The 26,617-nt window shown below is 41.6% G+C and overlaps 1 protein-coding gene across 5 annotated transcripts in view; it reads right to left on the bottom strand.

The window, feature by feature from the left end:
- Window positions 1–26,617, bottom strand: part of MSRA (methionine sulfoxide reductase A) — a 450,230-nt gene that overhangs the window by 311,739 nt on the left and 111,874 nt on the right. The window contains exon 2 of one of the 5 annotated variants that reach the window (XM_073335659.2): window positions 26,430–26,530. The exons of the other annotated variants lie outside the window; for them this stretch is intronic. The gene's annotated coding sequence lies outside the window, so the exon portion shown is untranslated. The remainder of the gene's footprint in view (window positions 1–26,429; window positions 26,531–26,617) is intronic. 5 annotated transcript variants of the gene reach the window in all.

The raw sequence follows: 26,617 nt of genomic DNA, 5'->3' as shown, positions 1-26,617 counted from the left end.
GTGAGGAACAGTAGCAGGGGCAGGGAGAATAAACATGCGGAAATATTTTTACTTTGTGTAATGACACATCCACTCCCAGTCTTTATTCAAGCCTAAGTTAATTGTATCCAGTTTGCAAATTAATTCCAATACAGCAGTCTCTCGTTGGAGTCTGTTTTTGAAGTTTTTTTGTTGAAGAATTGCAACTTTTAGGTCTGTAATCGAGTGATCAGAGAGATTGAAGTGTTCTACAACTGGTTTTTGAATGTTATAATTCTTGACATCTGATTTGTGTCCATTTATTCTTCTACGTAGAACTGTGCAGTTAGACCAGTCTACATGGCAGAGGGGCATTGCTGACACAGTATGGCATATATCACATTGGTAGATGTGCAGGTGAACGAGCCTCTGATAGTGTGGCTGATGTGATTAGGCCCTATGATGGTGTCCCCTGAATAGATATGTGGACACAGTTGGCAACGGGCTTTGTTGCAAGGATAGGTTCCTGGGTTAGTGGTTTTGTTGCGTGGTTGCTGGTGCGTATTTGCTTCAGGTTGGGGGGCTGTCTGTAAGCAAGGACTGGCCTGTCTCCCAAGATCTGTGAGAGTGATGGGTCGTCCTTCAGGATAGATTTTAGATCCCTGATGATGCGTTGGAGAGGTTTTAGTTGGGGGCTGAAGGTGAGGGCTAGTGGCGTTCTTTTATTTTCTTTGTTGGGCCTGTCCTGTAGTAGGTAACTTCTGGGTACTCTTCTGGCTCTGTCAATCTGTTTCTTCACTTCAACAGGTGGGTACTGTAGTTGTAAGAATGCTTGATAGAGATCCTGCAGGTGTTTCTCTCTGTCTGAGGGATTGGAGCAAATGCGGTTGTATCGTAGAGCTTGGCTATAGACAATGGATCGTGTGGTGTGGTCTGGATGAAAGCTGGAGGCATGTAGGTAAGCATAGTGGTCAGTAGGTTTCTGGTATAGGGTGGTGTTTATGTGACCTTCACTTATTAGCACTGTAGTGTCCAGGATCTCTTGTGTGGACTGATCCAGGCTGAGGTTGATGGTGAAATGGCAATTGTTGAAATCATGGTGGAATTCCTCAAGGGCTTCTTTTCCATGGGTCCAGAGGATGAAGATGTCATCAAGTAGAGTAGGGGCGTTAGGGGACGAGAGCTGAGGAAGCGTTGTTCTAAGTCAGCCATAAAAATGTTGGCATACTGTGGGGCCATGCGGTTACCCACAGCAGTGCCGCTGATTTGAAGGTATACATTGTCCCCAAATGTGAAATAGTTATGGGTGAGGACAAAGTCACAAAGTTCAGCCACCAGGTTTGCCGTGACATTATCGGGGATAGTGTTCTTGACATCTTGTAGTCCATCTTTGTGTGGAATGTTGGTGTAGAGGGCTTCTACATCCATAGTGGCTAGGATGGTGTTTTCAGGAAGATCACGATGGATTGTAGTTTCCTCAGGAAGTCAGTGGAGTCTCGAAGTTAGCTGGGAGTGCTGGTAACGTAGTACCTGAGGAGGGAGTCTACATAGCCAGACAATCCTGCTGTCAGGGTGCCAATGCCTGAGATGATGGGACGTCCAGGATTTCCAGGTTTATGGATCTTGGGTAGCAGATAGAATATCCCAGGTCAGGGTTCCAGGGGTGTGTCTGTGCGGATTTGTTCTTGTGCTTTTTCAGGGAGTTTCTTGACCAAATGGTGTAGTTTCTTTTGGTAACCCTCAGTGGGATCAGGGGGTAATGGCTTGTAGAAAGTGGTGTTGGAGAGTTGTCTAGCAGCCTCTTGTTCATAGTCCAATCTATTCATGAGGACGACAGCACCTCCTTTGTCAGCCTTTTTGATTATGATGTCAGAGTTGTTTCTGAGGCTCTAGATGGCATTGTGTTCTCCATGGCTGAGGTTATGGGGCAAGTGATGCTGCTTTTCCACAATTTCAGCCTGTGCACATCGGCGGAAGCACTCTATATAGAAGTCCAGTCTGTTGTTCCGACCTTCAGGAGGAGTCCACCCAGAATCCTTCTTTCTGTAGTCTTGGTAGGAAGTGGGTTTGTGGGTTAGTATGTTGTTAAGAGGTGTGTTGGAAATATTCCTTGAGTCGGAGATGTCGAAAATAGGATTCTAGGTCACCACAGAACTATATCATGTATTATGGGGGTGGAGGGGCAGAAGGAGAGGCCCCGAGATAGGACAGATTCTTCTGCTGGGCGAAGGGTATAGTTGGATAGATTAACAGTATTGCTGGGTGGGTTAAGGGAACCACTGTTGTGGCCCCTTGTGGCATGTAATAGTTTAGATAGTTTAGGGTCCTTTTTCTTTGGTAGAGAAGCAAAGTGTGTGTTTTAAATGGCTTGTCTAGTTTTTGTAAAGTCCAGCCACTAGGAAGTTTGTGTGGAAGGTTGTTTTTTTATGTGAGTATCCAGTTTTGAGAGCTCATTCTTAATCTTTCCCTGTTTGCTGTAGAGGATGTTGTTCAGGTGGTTCCGCAATTTCTTTGAGAGCGTGTGGCACAAGCTGTCAGAGTAGTCTGTGTGGTATGTAGACTGTAATGGATTATTTACCTTCAGCCCTTTTGGTATGATGTCCATTTGTTTGCATTTGCAAAGGAAGATGATGTCTGTCTGTATCTGTACGAGTTTTTTCATGAAGTTGATAGATTTCCACTCCATACGGCTAAATTCAGTGCCTTGCATAATGACAGGTTTCAGAGTAGCAATTGTCTTAATCTGTATCCTCAAAAAGAAAAGGAGTACTTGTGGCACCTCAGTGGCTAACAAATTTATTTGAGCATAAGGTTTCGTGAGCTACAGCTCACTTCATCGGATGCATTCAGTGGAAAATACAGTGGGGAGATTTATATACACAGAGAACATGAAACAATGGGTGTTACCATACACACTGTAACAAGAGTGATCAGGTAAGGTGAGCTATTACGAGCAGGAGAGCGGGGCGTGGGAAAATCTTTTGAATCAAGGTGGGCCATTTCCAGCAGTTGACAAGAACATGTGAGGAACAGGAGCAGGCAGGGGAGGGATAAACATGGGGAAATAGTTTTACTTTGTGTAATGACACATCTACTCCCAGTCTTTATTCAAGCCTAAGTTAATTGTATCCAGTAGGCAAATTAATTCCAATTCAGCAGTCTCTGCTTGGAGTCTGCTGAATTGGAAAACCAAACGGAGAACACTTCAATCTCTTTGGTCACTCGATTACAGACGTAAAAGTGGCAATTCTTCAACAAAAAACTTCAAAAACAGACTCCAACGAGAGACTGCTGAATTGGAATTTTAATTTGCAAACTGGATACAATTAACTTAGGCTTGAATAAAGACTGGAAGTAGATGTGTCATTACACAAAGTAAAACTATTTCCCCATGTATATTCCCCCACCCCCCGCCCACTACTGTTCCTAACATGTTCTTGTTAACTATTGGAAATGGCCCACCTTGATTATCACTACAAAAGGTTTTTTCCCACCCCGCTCTCCTGCTGGTAATAGCTCACCTTACCTGATCACTCTTGTTACAGTGTGTATGGTAACACCCATTGTTTCATGTTCTCTGTGTATATAAATCTCCCCACTGTATTTTCCACTGCATGCATCCGATGAAGTGAGCTGTAGCTCACAAAAGCTTATGCTCAAACAAATTGGTTAGTCTCTAAGGTGCCACAAGTCCTCCTTTTCTTTTTGCGGATACAGACTAACACGGCTGCTACTCTGAAACCTGTATTTTTAGAGAAGACTTTAAACTGAAATCTGGACTGCTTGTTATCATTAAAGATTATATGAGAATGTTCCAGTATTAACCCCAGTGTTTTGGCCTCCTTTTGTGGCACTGCAAACCAAAATGGCTTAGTAGCAATTAGAGCCCCAAAAGCACTCTTTTGTGTGGTGCTGCAGGGATCTTGTCTGTCAACTCTATTGACTATTGGCCATTGCGGAGAAATTAAATGAATTCTTTGCATCGGTCTTCACGGCTGAGGATGTGAGGGAGATTCCCAACCGGAGCCTTTCTTTTTAGGTGACAAATCTGAGGAACTGTCCCAGATTAAGGTGCCATTAGAGGAGGTTTTGCAACAAACTGATAAACTAAACAGTAATAAGTCAGCAGGGCCAGATGGTATTCACCCAAGAGTTCTGAAGGAACTCAAATGTGAAATTGCAGAACTACTAACTGTAGTCTGTAACCTATCATTTAAATCAGCTTCAGTACAAAATGACTGAAGAATAGTTAATGTCATGCCAATTTTTAAAAAGGGCTCCAGAGGTGATCCCAGCAATTACAGGTGGGTTATCCTGACTTCAGTACCGGGCAAACTGGTTGAAACTATAGAAAAGAACAAAAGTGTCAGACACATAGATGAACATAATTGGCTGGGAAGGAGTTAACATGGTTTTTGTAAAGGGAAATCATGCCTCACCAATCTATTAGAATTCTTTGTGGGGGTCAACAAGCATGTGGTCCAGAGGGATCAAGTGGATATAGTGTACTTAGATTTTCAGAATGCCTTTGACAAGGTCCCTCACCAAAGGCTCTTAAGCAAAGTAAGCCATCATGGGATAATATGGAAGGTCCTCTCATGGATTGGTAACTGGTTAAAAGATAGAAAACAAAGGGTAGAAATAAATGGTCAGTGTTAAGAATGGAAAAAGGTAAATAAGGGTGTCCCCCAGGGAAATATCATATTTCCTCTATATAAATCCATGGTGCGCCCACATCTTGAATACTGTGTGCAGATGTGGTCACCCCATCTCAAAAAAGATATATAGCAATTGGAAATGGTTCAGAAAAGGGCAACAAAAATGAGTAGGGGTACGAGATAGCTGCCATATAAGGAGAGATTAATAAGACTGGGACTTTTCAGCTTGGAAAAGAGACGACTAAGCGGGATATGATAGAGGTCTATAAAATCATGACTGGTGTACAGAAAGTAAATAAGGAAGAGTTATTTATTCCTTCTCATAAAATAAGAACTAGGGGCCACCAAATGAAATTAATAGGCAGCAGGTTTGAAACAAACAAAAGGAAGTCTTTTTTTTACACAACGCACAGTCAATCTGTGAATTCATAGATAGCAAGGTCAGACGGGACCATTATGATCATCTAGTCCGACCTCCTGCACAACACAGGCCACAGAATCTCACCCACCCACTCCTGCGATAAATCTCTCATCTATGTCTGAACTATTGAAGTCCTCAAATCATGGTTTAAAGACTTCAAGGTACAGAGAATCCTCCAGCAAGTGACCTGTGCCCCATGCTACAGAGGAAGGCGAAAAACCCCCAGGGCCTCTTCCAATCTGCCCTGGAGGAAAATTCCTTCCCGACCCCAAATATGGCGATCAGGTGAACCCTGAGCATATGGGCAAGATTCACCAGCCAGATACCCAGGAAATAATTCTCTGTAGTAACTCAGATCCCACCCCATCTAACATCCCATCACAGGCCATTGGGACTATTTACCATGAATATTTAAAGATCAATTAATTGCCAAAATCATGTTATCCCATGTTACTCCTTGCCAGAGCATGTTTTGAAGGTCAAGACTATAACAGGGTTCAAAAAAGAATTAAATTAATGGAGGATAGGTCCATCAGTGGCTATTAGCCAAGATGGGCAGGGACGGTGTCCCTAGCCTCTGTTTGCCAGAATGGGAATGGGCAACAGGGGAAGTATCACTTGATGATTACCTGTTCTGTTCATTCCCCCTGGGGCACCTGGCATAGGCCACTGTCGGAAGACAGAATACTGGGCTAGATGGATCTTTGGTCTGACCTTTGGATCAGCCTTTATGGCACATTGGAATAAATATCTATTTTTCTTGATTGGGTTGTTGTGGGGAGGGGATGGGGGGGAATGGAAGTGAGGGAGGGAGAGATTTTCAGGTTTGGAGGGCTAGGATATTTGCCAGGATGTCTTCTACCAACTTACCTGTTAGCAGGTGCAGGAACCCTGAATATAAATGGTAACTGATTCCTGCTGATTTGCTCTGACAAAAGCAGCTAAGTAACACCCCCACCCCCCGGCTATCAGAATGGCTCTCTGGGCACAGATTTCTCCACATGGGAAACACAGGGAAAGGCCACACTTGGAAATAAGCTTGCGCCAAGGTTTACAATTTAGTTCTTGATATCTGAGCTATCAATACAGCCAAACCACAGGTGAATGGTAAATTTGAGCTAAGGTGCAGAGTGGGCAATATTTAATTCTGCACCAATGGCAGGTATATGGTCTGATAACTTGTAACCCATCAAGGGTAGAAAGCAGAGCTTTATACCATTGAAAAGCGGGAATTCCCAACCTTCCAGTAACAAAAACAGTACTTGCTTTGAGACAAACATTTTTTTACATCAGATTTTATTATTCACATTTTTATGGAATGGCTGTGATTGCAGAGCCATTGGCCATTATCTTTGAAAACTCGTGGCGAACGGGGGAAGTCCCAGATGACTGGAAAAAGGCTAATGTAGTGCCAATCTTTAAAAAAGGGAAGAAGAAGGATCCTGGGAACAACAGGCCAGTCAGCCTCACCTCAGTCCCTGGAAAAATCATGGAGCAGGTCCTCAAGGAATCAATCCTGAAGCACTTACATGAGAGGAAAGTGATCAGGAACAGTCAGTATGGATTCACCAAGGGAAGGTCATGCCTGACTAATCTAATCACCTTCTATGATGAGATTACTGGTTCTGTGGATGAAGGGAAAGCAGTGGATGTATTGTTTCTTGACTTTAGCAAAGCTTTTGACACGGTCTCCCACAGTATTCTTGTCAGCAAGTTAAAGAAGTATGGGCTGGATGAATGCACTATAAGGTGGGTAGAAAGTTGGCTAGATTGTCGGGCTGAACGGGTAGTGATCAATGGCTCCATGTCTAGTTGGCAGCCGGTGTCAAGGGGAGTGCCCCAAATGATCTGGAGGATGGTGTGGATTGCACTCTCAGCAAATTTGCGGATGATACTAAACTGGGAGGAGTGGTTGATACGCTGGAGGGCAGGGATAGGATACAGAGGGACCTAGATAAATTGGAGGATTGGGCCAAAAGAAATCTGATGAGGTTCAATAAGGATAAGTGCAGGGTCCTGCACTTAGGACAGAAGAACCCAATGCACAGCTACAGACTAGGGACCGAATGGCTAGGCAGCAGTTCTGCGGAAAAGGACCTAGGGGTGACAGTGGACGAGAAGCTGGATATGAGTCAGCAGTGTGCCCTTGTTGCCAAGAAGGCCAATGGCATTTTGGGATGTATAAGTAGGGGCATAGCAAGCAGATTGAGGGACGTGATCGTTCCCCTCTATTCGACATTGGTGAGGCCTCATCTGGAGTACTGTGTCCAGTTTTGGGTCCCACACTACAAGAAGGATGTGGATAAATTGGAGAGAGTCCAGCGAAGGGCAACAAAAATGATTAGAGGTCTGGAACACATGACTTATGAGGAGAGGCTGAGGGAACTGGGATTGTTTAGTCTGCAGAAGAGAAGAATGAGAGGGGATTTGATAGCTGCTTTCAACTACCTGAAAGGGGGTTCCAGAGAGGATGGTTCTAGACTATTCTCAGTGGTAGAAGAGGACAGGACAAGGAGTAATGGTCTCAAGTTGCAGTGGGGGAAGGTTTAGGTTGGATATTAGGAAAAACTTCTTCACTAGGAGGGTGGTGAAACACTGGAATGCATTACCTAGGGAGGTGGTAGAATCTCCTTCCTTAGAAGTTTTTAAGGTCAGGCTTGACAAAGCCCTGGCTGGGATGATTTAATTGGGGATTGGTCCTGCTTTGAGCAGGGGGTTGGACTAGATAACCTCCTGAAGTCCCTTCCAACCCTGATATTCTATGATTCTATGATTCTATGTATAAAATAGGTACTTTTGGTTCACTTTTAGAAATTTTTAAATTTATTAGTTATAATTTTTCTGTTCTTCTGAGGCCTATGCAGTGAAACTCACGATAATAAGGTCGCCTGATTTTACAAGAAGAATACAATTTAAAAAAAAAATTCTCTACAGATTTTCTCTAAAATATATGTTGCATAGAGCCAATTTATGACATAGTTTAAAAGCTTCATCAGCACTTGGTTAGGATGACATGTATATCTCACTCACAGCTTTGCCATTCACAGATAATGTGACCAACCCGAACTCTTGCCAATAAAACCTTTATGCCACATTGTACCATCATGTATTCCTTACTCTCTCTCTCTCTCTCTCTCCATATTTTCTCAGCTAACCCAGTAGAACAAAATGAATACTGAATCTTTCCAAACCCTAATTTGCTTATTTTAAGAATAATAGCAGTCAAAATAATAATGTGTGTGTGTATTAACTATTTGATATGTCAAAGTTTCACTTTTTTTTTTAATTTCAACCACATTGGAGCAGAGGTTCTTACCATAGTACTCATGTGACTAACAAACCTGCCATCTTATGAGTTACTAAAAACATGTAAAGGTAGCACACTCCCAGAATACAAAATTAAAGATTTTCAAAGTAAACAGGCAATGTGTTCACATCATCAGGAATTGTAAAACAACAAAAACACAACAAGGGCACTTGCCCTACAGATTAGATGATAATAAGCATGCATCATCAGAGGACACACGTGAGCAGAAAACTGGCAGTGTGATATGAATTATGCAAAAAAGCTAGTATATTTTCAGCTATGAAACACAAATGCAGTAAGTGAACTAGATGCTTCATTAAAATGAATTAAATACACACCAATTTTCTTTTGCTGTACCTTCAGTAATTTCACAAGAACTACATTTAACCCAAATGTTTTGTGCTGTAATCTACCAACTTGTCTTCACCTTCCAGCTAATCATATACTAGAGCATAATGTATTTATTTATTTCATTGTTTGTTTTAAATGGCTGTAAACTGAAACAAACTACAGAAGCAACAAAGCCCGTTGCCAACTGTGTCCACATATCTATTCAGGGGACACCATCATAGGGCCTAATCACATCAGCCACACTATCAGAGGCTCGTTCACCTGCACATCTACCAATGTGATATATGCCATACTGTGCCAGCAATGCCCCTCTGCCATGTAGATTGGTCTAACTGGACAGTTCTACGTAAACGAATAAATGGACACAAATCAGACGTCAAGAATTATAACATTCAAAAACCAGTTGGAGAACACTTCAATCTCTTTGGTCACTGGATTACAGACCTAAAAGTTGCAATTCTTCAACAAAAAAACTTCAAAAACAGACTCCAACGAGAGACTGCTGAACTGGAATTAATTTGCAAACTGGATACAATTAACTTAGGCTTGAATAGAGACTGGGAGTGGATGGGTCATTACACAAAGTAAAACTATTTCCCCATGTTTATTCCCCCCGCCAACCCCCCACTGTTCCTCACACGTTCTTGTCAACTGCTGAAAATGGCCCACCTTGATTATCACTCCAAAAGGTTTTTTCCGCCCTGCTCTCCTGCTGGTAATAGCTCACCTTAAGTAATCACTCTCCTTACAGTGTGTATGGTAACACCCATTGTTTCATGTTCTCTCTGTATATAAATCTCCCCACTGTATTTTCCACTGCATGCATCCGATGATGTGAGCTGTATCTCACGAAACCTTATGCTCAAATAAATTTGTTAGTCTCTAAGGTGCCACAGGTCCTCCTTTTCTTTTTGAGACTACAGAAGAGTTGAGCACATTACATCATTCATTTCTGAGGGTCCCCTCTCCCTCCGCATAATCTGATTTTTGACTGAGCTAAAGCACTGAAAAATTAGACTTCATTTCAGTATGCTAATAGCAATCTATTCAAAACAATGTAATCAAGGCCTTATGTACTCCTATAATTTCATTCTTGACATAAGCCTGACAGCTATTTATTGTTGGAAGGTGTTGGAGGGGAGGTAGAGAGACAAAATTCTTGTAATTTCCCCTCCCCCAACAAACACAACAGCTTTACAGTTTAAAGCAGTATCTTTGTGAAATACACAAAATAGCAATAATCACAGGGTTTACATATGTCTTGTCTTAAGCAATCAAAGCAGAGAGTTAACAGAGACACATATTCAGATGTGCCAATCCCCAAACTGGCCACCTCTGATGAGCCAGCTGTGAGCTGCAATTGTCACATTATAATTTCGGCAAAAGGAGGGGTTGGGGGGGAAGGCATCAGGATCCACACTGGATGAACATAATTATTCACAGCAGGATGCTGCAGAATTAATTTAGCCAATCAGAATTATAGTTGGGGGCTACTGTGAACATGAAGAAAGAGAAAGAAAATCGTGAAGAAGAGATCAGAAAAATGTTGCTAACACCTTGATAATATTTTGATTATTCATCACTCAGAATATTTAGAATACAATGAAATGAAAACATAACTGTTACACAGAGGTTTTTGGCTCTAATAGGATTTGATTTGGAATTAGAGAAACTGTGAATTTTGTGGGTCAATAAGACGCCAACAGTCTGAACATCATTATCAAGGCATTGTATAATCTACAACGAGATGAATCTAAATTCTGCAGCAACATTTCGAGATTCTGCATCACTCTAGTGAAGCATATTAGAAATTCTGCAACAGCTCCATTTAAATTAAATAATGGAGTAAATATGAAAATGTATAATAAAACCAGCACAGTAGATCATGTACTTTTTTATTTTAAGTATAAATTCAATTTATTTTATGATGTCCCCACACTTTCAGTTTCCAGTCTGCCACAAATGTTTACTCTGACAACACATAATTGCATTCTAGAAGTTGTAAAGGGGAAGCTGGAGTTTTTGGCAGCAAGTGAGGGACAGTTGGAGTCTTTGGCATCTGGGGCAGTGGTTTTGGGACTGTTGGATAAACATATTGATTTGATGTTTCTTCTAAAATTGTTCAACAGTGAAAAATTTAACAATATTGACATATAAATGATCCTCATTAAGTTTCAAAGTTCGCACCCCATTGAGATGAATGGGACAGTTGGCCGTTCTCAGTGATATTATTTCAAGCTCTCTGAATACTCTTAAAGGCAACACCACATCAGTTTACAGCTGGCCCACGTTTTCAAGGTTCTCATGATAACCATGAATGCCTATGATGCTATGCTCTGGTACCAGGAGGAATTAGAAAGGAAAGCAAGAAAACCACCCCAAAAAAGTATGTTAGTTATTCAGATCCAAATGTTGTGTCCAGACTAAGTACCACAACTGGACTCTTTGGAGCACCAAGAGAGAAGAATAAGGGAGGAATCATTCCATTCCCCACCCACAACCTCTGCTATGCTACAGCCACTCTGCAGAGGATACTCCAACCTAATGACTAGAGAAGCCTCTATGGCCCTAGCATCATTCTTTTGCAGGAGGAAAGGACCACAGAATCAACACAGCATCAGAACTTCTGTCCCTATCCCTACCCTATTGCTGACACCATCTGTGCATACATAGCCACAGATTGCAGCTTTCCCTTTAAATCAAAAATATATGGAGTGATTGTACTGTAAAGCAGCAGCCTTTCCTTCCTTTCCTGAAATTTTGCAGGACCCTTGAGTTCCTATAGAAGTTAAACTTAAGCTTGTGTTCCCTGATTCTGGTAATGGTGAGTAAAATGACAGGACGGTTGGCAGGATTTTATTTCTGCCAATAATGTTTGATCTATGCCACTCTCAATGAGAACCATTACTTAATTCATAATGATATAGAGTCTTGTGATGAAAGTGGTATAACTACAAATTCTGATTAACAGTCACTGCAACAGTAAAATGGTTTCCCATAGCAACGAGACTGAAATTATACAACAAATGGCAATGCCACATCAGATAAATTATTCCATGAAACGTCCCTTTTCGGAAACCATTTGGCTTTCTACTACCTTTATATTTAAAAAGATGGGGGAGCAGGTGAAGTAATATCTTTTATTGGACCTACGTCTGTTGATGAAAGAGACAAGCTTTCAAGCTCACACAGACCTCTTCTTCAAGTCTGGGAAAGGTACTCAGTGTCACAGCTGCATACAAGGTAGAACATATTGTTTAGCATAAGGAGTTAACATGTAGTACGGGTCCATTCAAGGTGAAGTGGGCAGCTAACACATCTGTAGTCATAGGACAAAGGAGGGTTACTGGATTATATAGATTGTTGTAATGAGCCATAAATCCAGTGTCTTTACTGAGTTCATGATTTTTGGTGTATAACAAAGTTATGATTTTAAGCTCCCAGGCTCATCTTTAGAAGGTGTTGGGAAGGTTTCCTTTGAGGAGAAAAACTGAGAAGTCAGATATGGATTGATCATTTTGTGAAAGGTGTTTATCCACAAGTGATATGATGTTTTTGACTTTTATCATTTTTCTGTGTGAGTTCATCCAAAACCGTAGTAATTGTCTCGTTTCACTCACATGGGGCATTTAGTGCACTGGATGAGGTACCCCACATGTTGTGACAGGAATGTGTAGGCACCATAGATCTTGAAAGATGTGTTGTGGGGGATACTGATCACTGTGCCAGTGAAGATATGTCTGAAGGTTTTTCATCTGTGGTCATGGCAGGGTCTGGTCCTGGTGGAAATCTGTGAGGGAGTTTAGGGCACCTGTCCGGAGGATGAAAATATCATTGACGTATATCATGTATATCACTGGTTTCATCTTGCATTTGTCCAGAAATTATCTCTCAAGGTGGCCCATGGGAAGGTTAGCATGATTTGCACAAAATGTTTCCTGTTGAATGTAAAGTTGTTATGGGTGAGGATGAAATGGATGAGTTTGGCAATGTGTTTGAGGTGGATATCTGAGTGTTGTCCACTGTCTTGTAGATATTTGAGGCACGCATCAATGCCATCATCATGAGGGATGCTGGTGTATAGGGAGATGACATCTATGGTGACAAGGAGGAAAATGGTCCTTTCTCTGGTGGATGGTTTCTAAGCGTCCCAGTATTCCTTAAGTAGGAGTGCCATGGCCAGACATGATGGGACTGCCTCAGTTCCCTCGTTAGTGTATCTTGGGAAGCATGTAGAAGGTCCATGAGGAGAGTTGTGGGGGTGAGGTTGTACAGTTTCTCTCAGAGTTGTTTCAGGAAGGAGTTGATGATATCCTTAAATTCCTGGGTGAATTATGGTGTGGGGTCTTCTTTGAGTTCTTCATAGTAGGTGGTGTCAGAGAGTTGTCAGCTGGCCTCAGTGACATTATCGTCATTTTGGGGATCATGATGAGGCCCCTTTGTCTGTTGGTTTGATCACTATCTAATGATTGGATTTCCAGGACTGTACAGCAGTCCTCTTGGCAGAGGAGAGATTATGGTGGATGTGATGTTTATTAAGGAATTGATGTAATGATCAAGTGTGTGGTTTCATCCACTGTGTGACGTCCAGTCAGATGATTCTTTTCTTATGACTGTTCGGGGGAGGGGGGTGTAGCTGTGGGTGGTGTCATCTTTGTCGTGAAATAGTTCTTTGAGGTGGAATCAGTGAAAGAATTTTTCTCAGTTCTAAGATCCTGCAAGGTGGGAGGGTCCCAGAGCTCAGGCTCCAGCCTAAACCCAGAAGTCTATACAGCAATGAAACAGCCCTGCAGCATGACCCTCACAAGACCGAGTCGGCTGGCAGGTGTCTAGTTGCTATGTAGACATACCCTTAATCTCCTTGAGATAAAAAGACTTAAGACTTCACACTTGTCCAGTAAAGTTGTATGAGCTTACTGGAATGGGTCTGAGTGTGAGAGGGAAACTTGTGCACGAGAAATGCCTTTATTGTATCCCATTTTGAGGATCAGTATCTGGATCTGAAACTCCCTCGCTCCACTGTGCAAGCTTATTATTAAAAGGAATAAATCTCTCCAAAACCTTGGAACACATAAGTACTCACAGGTAGTCCAAAGGAAGTGTTCATTAGTTTAGTGAGGATCATCTTGAAAGCCATGACATAGGGTTTCAACAAAACATACTTCAATTCAAAGACCAGGATGTAGCAGAGTATTATCTTCTCTTCATTCTTCCTAATACAAATCAAGCGAGTAAACTCTATGACATTAGTAATTCAGATCAACATGGATGTGGGCTGAATCAACATAGTTCATATTAGTTTATTTGCCAGTGTATGAAAAATGTCCCTGTTGAAATCAGAAACATTTGCCCTGGGAAAGTATGTGAGTCTCATGAAATTTAGTCATGCTTCAGTCGCCTCCACTCTTGACTATTTTGCCCCTTTCTCCCATTACAAGATCCACCCTGCCTATCTCCAACCCTGGTTCACCTCCAACATCCACTTCCTCTGTTCTTGCTCTCATACTATGGAGCAACTTTGGTGGAAATCCCATCATCAGGCTGACTTCTTCCACTATGAGTTCATTCTCTACTCCTTCAGGTCTGCCATCTTCCTTGCTAAATAACTCTACTTCTAAACTTGACTGAAACTCATGCCCACCATCCCAGCTGCCTTTTCACTACCTTCGACTCACTCATTAAACCATCCATTCCTGCTTCCACTTCTCTCTCTGCACAGGATCTTGTCAATTTCTCCCAAGAGAAAAATGATTTTAAAAAACACCCTTCTCCCTCACCTTGGCTCATCTTCCCTTCTGCCTTTCCCTCCTACAACTCTCACTCCCTTCTCCCTTGTCACAGATACAAATGTTTCACATCTGTTCTCCTTTTCCAATCCCTCCACTTGCCCCAGTGATCCCATCCCATCCTATCTCCTGATCTCCCTTTTGACCACTTTCATATCCTCCCTTACTCTTCGCCTTAGCCCTCACTCTCCTCTGGCTCCTTCCCCTCACAATACAAGCATGCTTTGTCTCTCCCATCTTTAAAAAAACCTACTTTTGACCCTACTTGCCCTCAACTACTAGTACATCTCCCTTTCATCTCTAAGGACATGAAATATGTTCTCTACAATTGCTTTCAGGAGTTCATCTCCTGCAATTCCATCCTACTCCCTCTCCAACCTGGCTTCCACCTCTTGCACTCCACTGAAACCACTCTTGCCAAAGTCTCTAATGACCTCTTTCCAACTAAAACTCAAAATCAGTACTCCATCCTCATCCTTCTTGACCTGCCAGCCATCGCTGATGCTATCAAACAGCGTCATTTTGTCCTCCCTTGGCTTCTGTGGCTCTGTCATCTCCTGGTTCTCCTCCTACCTTTCTAATTGCTTCTTCAGAGGATCCTCCTCTCATCCGCCCTCCAACTTTCTGTGGGTGTTCCACAGGGCTCTGTCCTTAGTCACTGTCAGGATCCTAACAAGGGCAGTTGGGTCCAACGAGAGTCAAACCTGGGGCTGGAAGTAAATGGAGGAGTTCATAGGTTCCAGGCCAGGGTTGATATCAAGAGCCAGAGGCCGAGTTGGATTTCAGGATCTGTGTCAGGAGGTGAAGTCCAAAGCAAACTGAGTTTGAAGCCAGGAGCAGGAACAATCATAGCAGCTACAGGAGACCCACACAATTGTCTGGATGCTTCCTGGAATGCCTCTTGGGTTTATATAGGGTGGGAAGCAAATCAGGAACTGTGAGGCTGCTGCCTATCAGATCCCTTGAGGCAGGACTTCCTATAGTCTGTGTCCACTGTGTCGTGGGAGTGGAGCACAAGCTGGTTACAGGTGCTACTGGGTGGCAGCATGGAGATGTCAGATGCCTTGTAGCTCTGCAGGCTGGGATCCTAGACCTGTGGAGCCTTATAGTCCCCTTATATTCTCCCTCTACACTTGTATCTCTATGTAATCTCACCCACAAACACAAATTCAGCTACCGTCTCTATGATGACCACGCAGAGATCTCTCTCTGTCTATTTCAGACCTGTCTCCTTCTGTCCAACTAAAAATCTCAGCCTGTCTCTTACATCTCCTCATGGATGTCAAGCTGTCAGCTCCAGCTCAACATGCCTGAAAAATAGTTCCAAATTTTCCCCCCAAATCTCTCCCCACTTTTTCTTCTCTCAATCACTGTGGACAATCCTATCCTGCCTGTCACTCTGGCCTAAAACCTGGGCATCATTTTAAACTCAGACATCTAAGTCCTCACATCTAGGCTATCTCTAAATCTTGCCAATTTTTTCTGCTAACAACTCTACGATACAGCCTTTCTTATCCAATCACACAGCTAAAACTCTCATCCAAGTTCTCATTAGCTCATGTCTCAATTATTGCAACATCCTTCTCTCAGGCCTTGACTAATGCAATCTTGCCCATTCAGAAAGTTGCTTCAGAGATCACTGAATTCAATGGTACTAGGCTGATTTACACCAGCTGAGGATCTGCCTTGCCTTTCTTTTAATTTAGCCTGCCATCATACGGGTGTATCTGAGGAATGAAATACGAGTCTGAAGACCCCTGTTTACACTGAAAAGCATGCAGTATCAATGTAGATAACACCAACCTGTCTTTCATTCAGGCACATAACCTTGTGGTTATCTTCAACTCCTACCCACCCTCTCTTTTCACAGTCATTCCTTGTCCACATCTTGGTGCTCTTTCTCCAAAACATTTCTATTATCTAACCTATTCTTTATGTGACTGCTAAACCACTCAACCTGGCCCACATCATCTCCTACTTTGAATATTGTAACCCCTACTTCTCAGGCCTCTTTAATACACACATTGCTCCCTGCCAGCCCATGGAAAATACAGCTGCTGAGATAAACCTACTTGCCTATCACTATGACTATGTTATGCTCCTCTCTGAATCCGTTATTGGGTCCTCCTTTAGACATCACAACAAGCTTCCTATCCTTATCCTTAACACCCTTCACAATTCTCACCTTCCTTACCCATTAGCTCTGATGTCCTACCACTTCACTACCAGTCTTGATACCCCCATTCTTCTGCTTTTCCTATACTCTTCTTTATGTTTTCTTCCATGCTGACCCTTACATGTAGAGCTTCTCCCATTAATTGGTCCTTAAGGTTCTTTTGTGTCTTCAAATACCTTCTTAAAACCAACTTCTATCACAATGCTCACAAGCAATTAACCAACTACTAAAGGTTAGGTAAAGGGACAGCATGGGGGAAATAAAAAAAAAACCCAATCAAGAAATTCAATACATGTTTTACCCCTTATCCTTCCCCACCACCCTTTGTCTGTTGCTTGTCTTATTAGAACATATGGCCTTTTGGACAGAGATTATTTCTTCTCCGATGTATGTACAACACCCAGGTAGGACATTCTGGGTATGACAGCAATAATACCAATAAATAATAACAATTCACTTATGAGCATTCTTTTAGAGCTGACATTTGAAGAAAGAACATAAGAACGGCCATACTGGGTCAGACCAAAGGTCCATCTAGCCCACTATCCTGTCTTCTGACAGTGCCCAATGCCAGGTGTCCCAGAGGGAATTAACAGAACAGGTAATCATCAAGTGATCCATTCCTTGTCACTTTTTTCCCAGACTCTGGCAAACAGAGGCTAGGGACACCATCCCTGCCCATCCTGGCTAATAGCCATTGATGAACCTATCCTCCATGAATTTATCTAGTTCTTTTTTGGACCCTGTTATAGTCTTGGCCTTCACAACATCCTCTGGCAAAGAGTTCCACAGGTTGACTGTGCGTTGTGTGAACAAATACTTCCTTTTGTTTGTTTCAAACCTGCTGCCTATTAATTTCATTTGGTGACCCCTAGTTCTTGTGTTATGAGAAGGAGCAAATGACACTTCCTTATTTACTTTCTCCACGCTAGTCATGATTTTATAGACCTCTATCATATCCACCCTTAGTCACCTCTTTTCCATGCTGAAAAGTCCCAGTCTTATTAATCTCTCCTCATATGGCAGCCATTCCATACCCCTAATCATTTTGTTGCCCTTTTCTGTACCTTTCCAATTCCAATATATCTATTTTCTGAGATGGGGCAACCATATCTGCACACAGTATTCAAGATGTGGGCCTACCATGTATTTATATAAGGGCAATATGATATTTTCTGCCTTATTATCTATCCCTTTCTTAATGATTCCCTACATTCTGTTTGCTTTTTTGACTGCCTCTGCACATTGAATGGACGTTTTCAGAGAACTATCCACAATGACTCCAAGGTCTCTTTCTTGAGTAGTAACAGATAATTTAGATCCCATCATTTTATATGTAGAGTTGGGATTATGTTTTCCAATATGCATTACTTTGCATTTATCAATATTGAATTTCATCTGCCATTTTGTTGCCAAGTCACCCAGTTTTGAGAGATCCTTTTGTAGCTCTTCACATTCTGCCTGGGACTTAACTATCTTGAGTAGTTTATATCATCTGCAAATTTTGCCACCTCACTGTTTACCCCCTTTTCCAGATCATTTATGAATATGTTGAACAGGACTGGTCCCAGTACAGACCCCTGGGGGACACCACTATTTACCTCTCGCCATTCTGAAAACTGACCATTTATTCCTACCCTTTGTTTCCTAACTTTTAACTAGTTACCAGTCCATCAGAGGACCTTCCTTCTTATCCCATTACAGCTTACTTTGCTTAAGAGCCTTTGGTGAGGGACCTTGTCAAAGGCTTTCTAAGAAAGAAGGAAGGAAGGAAGGAAAACATACCAAAAAAATCGATTTCTAAAAAAGATACAAAGCTGTGTCTATTTGTCCACAATTTTCAGGCTATTTGCTCTGCTCAAATTTACTACAGCATTTCAATTTTTCCCCTCTATGTTGGAATTGTACAGTTGCTGCAGACAATGGCAATCACTGAAGCAAATGAAAATATTCTTCCTTGATATCTACTGTGAAAAATCACCATCAAGTTGCAAACAGTCCTTTAAAGTATTTACTTCAACATAAATCTAAATAGGAGTTATTTAGAAGTCTGATACTTTTTATATAAAAATACTAAAAATGAAAATAACAACTGTACACATTAGGCAATGTAGTGGCAATAATCTATATCCCAAGTCCCTTTTTCTAAATCTTCACCATCACCACCACCCTTAGGAAACACAAAACAGCTTTATATTTATTTATTTATTTATACTTAAACAAAAGAAAAAGAGCACCTATTCAGACACTCCTGATGCTCTTAATGCAACTTAAAATAGAACACGTCAAAAGGTCCCTTCATTATGGCTCCAAATCACTCTCTTCGCAAAATTAATAAATCTGCTATAATCATGTGTTCATGTACTTCCTGAGCAACTAATGCAACTAAATAATTGAAATCCGCAAATTACCATATTTGAAGGAGGCCAACAAGTAAAGGCTGAATTCTGCTCCCATTGAAGTCAGCACCAAAACTTACATTGACTTTGTGAGAGTAGGATTGAGACCTAATTTTTTTTAATGTAATAAACACTGTCGTCGTCGTCGGAGGGATTTATCCTGCTCCCTTTTAAGTCACTGGGAGTGTTTAAGTCACTGATGGACCTGGATTTCTTAAAGAAAAAAAATGTTAACAAGTTTAAACCTTATGGACTAAGAAACTAATAATTCTGAGACTTTGGGGGCAAGGCCTAAACCACAGTGAAGCAGAAGATGAGGCCAAAAGTGAATATTCATAGCTGGCAGGGTTAAAAAAAAAAAGCAGGTTACTTTACAGATATAGTTGAATATTTATGCCCAGTTGACACTTGAGAGGAGAAAGTTGACACATTTGAATGCCTATCCAACTAAAATGAGAAAATGCAATACCATACAATCACATTTTTACTCATATGTGATTATGGGATTAATAAGGAAATTGAGGATATTAGAAAAGGGGTTTTGTAACCAAATTCTCAAAATGTGCAGCATAATGTAAAACCCCCGAGGAAAATAGGAATTTCCCCTTGAAAGTGAAAAAAAATTACTTCCTAAAGATATCTTCCAGAGAAACAAAAATTAACATTCTGTGCAGAGTAGCTAAGAGCAAAGGTTAAGTATCAGTCTAATTTAATTGTTTTTTCTAATGAAAGTGAAAAAATAGTGTTCAGAACATAACAGACCTGGAATACAGATGCCTACAATGAAATAATATAATTTTTCACATATATAGAACTTGTTCATTTTGCTGCACACAATTATTTTGGTAAAATAAACAAAAAGCACAGCACAAAAAGAAAGGTGACGTAGCCACATCTCATCAGGGAAGAAAACATAACTGCACTAGGTCAGTTCACAGGAGAGTGGTACAGATCAACCATGCCCTGGTTATGGAAAGCTGCAATATTGTGTTTAAATGTACTTTTTCCTACAACTACCATGGCATAAACAGCAGAAAAACCAAAAGGTTAATATTAAAAAATTTAGATCACCATGACTAAAGAGACTGCCTGAAGATATCTAATTCATAAAAGATATTTCCCAAATAAATTCCGCTCAGGATTGTGGGAGTGAAGAATTGAGATAATCATGCACTCAACAAAACAGGGCATGCTTACTGGTAAAGGCAATGTAATTCTTACTATAAAACAAATTTGGTCTTTTATAAACATCTACATCTCCAAAAGTCATTGAAAACTGAAAGATAAAAAACCAAGAGCAGAGGGAATACTATAAAAGCAGTTGAAAGATGGAGAACATTTTCTATGCACAAGAAAGTTAAGTAGAAAATTACAGTCTCTCATTAGCAAAAGGCACAAGATAATCTTCCCAGAATTAAAACGAAATCCTATAATATGATGCACCAGAGCTACATCTTCACTTGGAGCTAGGGGCGTGATTCCCAGCCCATGTAGGCATATTCACACTAGTTCTCATCAAGCTAGCACACTAAAAATAGTAGTGTAGCCACAGTAGCAAGGGCAGTGGTGAAAGGCAGCATGGTCTAGATGCCCCAAGTACAAACCCGCCTGGACTCCATGGGTTTGGTACTCGAAGTGGCCAGGGCCTATGCTACCATGACTACACTATTTGTAGCATGCTAGCTTCCCCTCAAGTTGGGAATCACACTCTTAGCTCCAAATGTAGCCTAAATTTCATCACAGGTCACTTTTCCTCAGATTTAGTGTTACAAACCTACAAGAATTCACAACTGGTGTAAGCAAGAGCAGAATCAGACTTCTAAGAGTATGTCTACACTGAAACTAAGCCTGGATCTGTGGGACCCGGGCTCATAGACTCAGCGTTTCCCAGCCCAGGCTTGAGCATCTACACTGCATTGTGAACCTGGTACATGTAAACCTAGGTTTACAATTGCCGGACCTGGGTCTCAGAGCCTTACTAATGTGTCCATGTTGTACTACGCAGACCTTCTGACTTGGGTCTTAGGCTTGATCTGTGATCACACTGCGAAACAAGGTTTGGACCTGAGTCACAGTGGGGCTTAGGCTCTCACCCACCCCCAAATTGTGACCTAGGAGTGCTTGCTATACTGATTCAGACTGATTTGTGTGTGTATACAGAAGTGGGGCTTGGGCTCAAACATGAGTCAGAGCTTAATGTGCTGTGTAGAGCCAAATCTTGAACATCAGACTCAGTATTTACTCACATCCTAATGCTCACTGAAGACCATAGGTTATTTATTATGTTAGAACTTGCAGATATAGGGCATTATTCTCTCTCTTAAATGTGTGTAAATCAAGACTAATTCCACTGAAGCTACACCAGTGTAAACCTGTGTGAGAGGAGAATTGAGCCCATCTTCTGAATATCCCACTTAGTTGCAAATTTTTTACTTCTGATAACCACATGCTTGTGATCTCACATCTCAATATATGCAATACTATCTACACTGGTCTTTAAAAATCCTCTCTTTGACCAGTCCAACAAGTCCAAAACTATGCAAACACACCTAGGACCAAATTCTGTTCTTAACTGCTTTTATTACAGCAGTAACCTATGACTTTTCTTCCTATGACAACTCATTCCTCTATTGCTGTTTCAAAATACTATGTGCTTCCTCTTCTGATCCCAAGGTCTTGGAACACTTTTTTAATTCTCTTCATATTTTGACTCTGTCATTTTAAATACCAAGTCAAAAACCTTATTCTTTTTCTCTTCTTAGTGAAAATTTCTCTGATGATCAGATGCCTCTTTTCTTCTAGTAAACACAGAGCCTGATTCATTGCTGCATTACTCCAGTTTTATGACACATCATTCCATTAAAACTCCAATGCTAAGAGGAATCTTTATATTTAGTTCAATGGAAGCTCAAACAAACCATGATAGCATATTGTAGACATTTTAACTTTTAGAAAGGAACTCAGTCTTTGTAGTGATATGTATCATTTAACTACTGCTATGTACAATTTCCTAGATTTGGCATTGTTGAATAGGAAATGTCTGTTTTATCGTACCCCTGCAACATGACTTCTTAACGGTGTTAGTTATAATTTTTTGTTACAGTACAGATACCAGACACACCAGTAACAATAGAAAGAAACTTTAGTCGGGCTTCTTTACACACACAAAAAGACTACCGTAAACTGATACCTTTACAGAGAATCATTGCACAACTCTTTTGTTATTGCATAAAGAAACTGACAGTGCTGATAACAGCACAAACACATATCTTGCAATGCCTTTGAAAGCTCAAAGAAAAACTGTCAGTTCCAAAAGTACCATAGAAAATCTTCCACTAGTTTTAAAAGCATGGTATCAATACACCCACAAAAATACAATAAAATGTCTTGAAAAACCTTTGAAGGCACAGAGAACTAGCAATAACAACAAAAAGAAACAATTTTTTGACTGCTTTGCAGGTGACATACACAAAATCCAATGGTGCAGAAGTCAAAATATGACAACAACTTATAGTACCATGGAGAACCCTCAGGCTGCTTGCATTAGCACAACAAAACTTTACATATATTGTAAACTTCTACTCTGTGAAGAATATGAAGTTACAAAAGGTGCCAAAACTACTGTGAAGACAATTGTGATGATGCCTTTGATGGCACAAAGAAACAAATTCTTGGCCAACATTTTTCTATCCTATTCATGTCACAGAAAATTTGTATGAGAATAGTAAAGCTATTACGTAATTGACAGAGGAAAAATCTTTTCCAGTGATTTGGATCATGTAGATTAATAGCAATAATCTCATTTATAAAGCATTCCTGTGCCCCACTCCCTTTGGTCTGAGTGCTACACTGAAATTTCAATATGATGATGAAACCACAATAGAAACCACATTTGTAAAACTACAGACAAACGGCGGAGAGTCTTAAAGAGAAAAACAAGAAAAAAGAAAGGATTCTAAATATATTGTGTTGTGCTGAACCCTCCCCTTCATTCTTAAATTAGCCAAAGTAAGTGAAAAATATCAGGTGTCATTTTAGTCTAGAAATGTCGGGGCTAATTCTCCTCTCACATACTATACACAGATACACATTGGCTGAGATTTTCAAAGCAGACTATGGGTTTAAGACACAGACCGGCCATTAAAATTAATGGAAGGTCTGTGTTTAAATTGACTAGACAGCTTTGAAAATATCAACCATTGACTTCATCTGAGTTACCCCGGATTTATACTACGTTTTACATCCAAAAGACTACATTAAAACAACATTTAGGTTACAAAGCCAAGCACTCAAAAGTTAGGCAATTCCAGAATTAAGATCGCTTAATGCAATCTTAATTTCCCCCCTTTGTGCAGAGGGTTTATGAAACCGTATTTAATTACTTGATCACCTACTATTTTTATTCACAGGATTCCTGACCCATTCAATGAGTGGGTAGTTATCTGATATTTATTTTTATTCTCATTCATTGTGTGGCCCCAGGCCACATTAAACATACACCATCCAAACCCTGCACTGCACACAAAATTATTAATTTCCTCATGGGCATCTCTATGGTGCTCAGCACTATATTATTTGAGTGTTTCACAAACAATAATTAATTTACCTTCACAACCCATAAAATATAAGATCCACTCCTGCTTCCCTCCCCATTCATCCCACAGCTTCTGCACCCATCTCCCTCTGCTCCTATCCAGCCCCCCCAACATCTTGTACTTGTCAGGGATCTTAAATGCTGGTCCTCAGGGTTCTTTGGCACTAGCAGGTTCCAGCCTGCCATCCAGGGACCCACCAACTACTGTCAGAATATGAGCTGAACTCAGACAAAAAACCCCAGTCCTGGGAACTGATTGGCAGAATCCTGGGGGCCCTGACTGGTCCACAGCCCCTATTTAAACCGAACACAGGAACCGGGGATATAGCTGGGATCCACCCTGCTCTGGACTGCATGCCTTGTGCTTCCTGTTCTCCTGACCTGACCTGACTCTGGTTATTGATCTGTGGTTCTGCATGCAAGTTTATCTCCTGCCTCTGATCTCATGACCCTGTCTGCCTCCTGACACTTGACTCTCAGTTTGCCTTCTGGCCTTCCTTAGGCTCTGACCTCCCGGAATCTGTCTTGGCCTGAGTCCCAATACCTGCTTTGACCACTAGGTCAGACTGTCTGTGTCCCGGCTGTGACAACACTTCCCCTTCTCTGGTTACCCACCCCACCCCACCCCAACTGCTGCCCTTCCCCCTCTGCAACCATCCAAACCCCTCTGTTTTATGCATATATGCCCTCCAGCCTCAATATCATCTCTGCTCCTTTCCACCCTCCACCAACTCTTGTTCTCTCTCCATCTCCTCAAACTCTGCTGCCTCCCACAACCCCCTAGCTCCTGCCCTCCACCCCCATGTTCCTCCCCAACCTCTGACTCCTGTAATGCCTTCTTCCTCCTTTCCCCTAATTCTTGATCTCTCTCCTGCCTGAGTGCCAGCAGGGCAAGAACTGAGAGACAGTCTGCCTGCTCTGTTATGGTGCCCTGTGCCACAGTAGCCCTCAGCAGCCAGGAGCAGCAAATGCAGAGAAAGGTCTGATCACTCCCTGCATCCATGGGCTGCAACATGCTCAGGGCAGACAATCATCAGAGAAGTTAGCTGACAAACTCTATCAAGTCTCTATTGAGCATGTGCAAACTGAGAGGTTCATAAGTTGGCCACATTTGGATGTGTTTTCATAGTGATGAGAAAAGGCACGTCCCTAACACCAAGGGTAACCATCCACCCAAATTTCAAGCCCTTGCTCTAAAGCATGGACATGATAGAGCTTCTCGGCAAAATGGTTGTAAGACTTTTTTTAACATGGGCAAGGCAATATATTTTCCCTTAATTTCATTCTTAGAAACAGTTGAGTCATTTTAGCTTAAGAGATCCACTTCCTCGACACTACAGTGCAAATAAGCAATGGTCACATAAACACCAGCCTATACTGGAAAACTACTGACAGCTATACTTACCTACATGCCTCCAGCTTTCATCCAGACCACATCACACAATTCATTGTCTACAGCCAAGCTCTAAGATACAACCGCATTTGCTCCAGTCCCTCAGACAGAGACAAACACCTACAAGATCTCTATCAAGCATTCTTAAACCTGCAGTACCCACCTGGTGAAATGAAGATACAGATTGACAGAGCCAGAAGGGTACCCAGAAGTCATACAGGACAGGCCCAACAAAGAAAGTAACAGACGCCACTAGCCGTCACCTATAGACCCCAACTAAAACCTCTCCAGTGCATCACCAAGGATCTACAACCTATCCTGAAGGGCAATCCCTCAGTCTCACAGACCTTGGGAGACAGGCCAGTCCTCGCTTACAGACAGCCCCCCAACCTGAAGCAAATACTCACCAGCAACTACACACCACACAACAAAAACACTAATCCAGGAACCAAATCCCTGCAACAAACCCCGTTGCCAACTCTGTCTGCATATCTATTCAAGGGACACCATCATAGGACCTAACCACAACAGCCACACCATCATGGGCTCATTCACCTGCACATCTACCAATGTGATATATGCCATCATGTGCCAGCAATGCCCCTCTGCCATGTACATTGGCTAAACCAGACAGTCTCTAGAATAAATGGACACAAATCAGATATCAAGAATTGTAACATTCAAAAACCAGTAGGAGAACACTTCAATCTCCCTGGACACTCAACAACACACTTAAAAGTGGCAATTCTTCAACAAAAAACCTTCAAAAACAGACTCAAGAAGTTGCAGAACTGGAATTAATTTGCAAACTGGACACCATCAAATTAGGCCTGAATAAAGACTGGGAGTGGATGGGACACTACAAAAAGTAATTTTCCCTCTGCTGATACTCACACCTTCTTGTCAACTGTTGGAAATGGGCGACGTCCACCTTAATTGAATTGGCCTCGTTAGGACTGACACCTCCCCCCACATACACACACACACACACACACACACTTGGTAAGGCAACTCCCATCTTTTCATGTGCTGTAATACATATTCTGCTTACTGTATTTTTCACTCCATGCATCTGATGAAGTGGGTTTTAGCCCACAAAAGCTTATACCCAAATATATTTGTTAGTCTCTAAGGTGCCTCAAAGACTCCTCATTGTTTTTTCCCAAAAAATATTGAGCCTAGGACAGACAGTTGGTATGGAAAATTTCAGTCTGGTTAAAGAGTGGCAAAGTTATGTGATCTCAACCTCTTTGCACTGAAACTGCTGATGAGGCATTATCAGGTGAGGCTACAGTTTTAATAGGCCCTGGTTGCCACACCATTTGGACATCTCTTTTCCGAGTTGCACTTGAGGATATGGGGAGAAGCAGCAGCACCATTACCTACCATCATCAGCATCATCATGGTTGTCACAGTCACTCCATGACGGAACTGAGGAATTTACCACCACACATTTGAGCCTTTTTTACTGATCCTTGAAAGAATATCTGACCAGACAAAATGAGAAAAGGAATCAAACAATATTGCCATTTACAGGGCTGCAACACCTGAGATATACTGTTCACCTCGAGTAT

This window comes from Lepidochelys kempii, chromosome 3 (assembly GCF_965140285.1).
Source record: "Lepidochelys kempii isolate rLepKem1 chromosome 3, rLepKem1.hap1, whole genome shotgun sequence".
NCBI lineage: Eukaryota > Metazoa > Chordata > Testudines > Cheloniidae > Lepidochelys > Lepidochelys kempii.
Note: the sequence above shows the minus strand (reverse complement) of the source record. Positions and strands in the feature narration are given on the sequence as shown.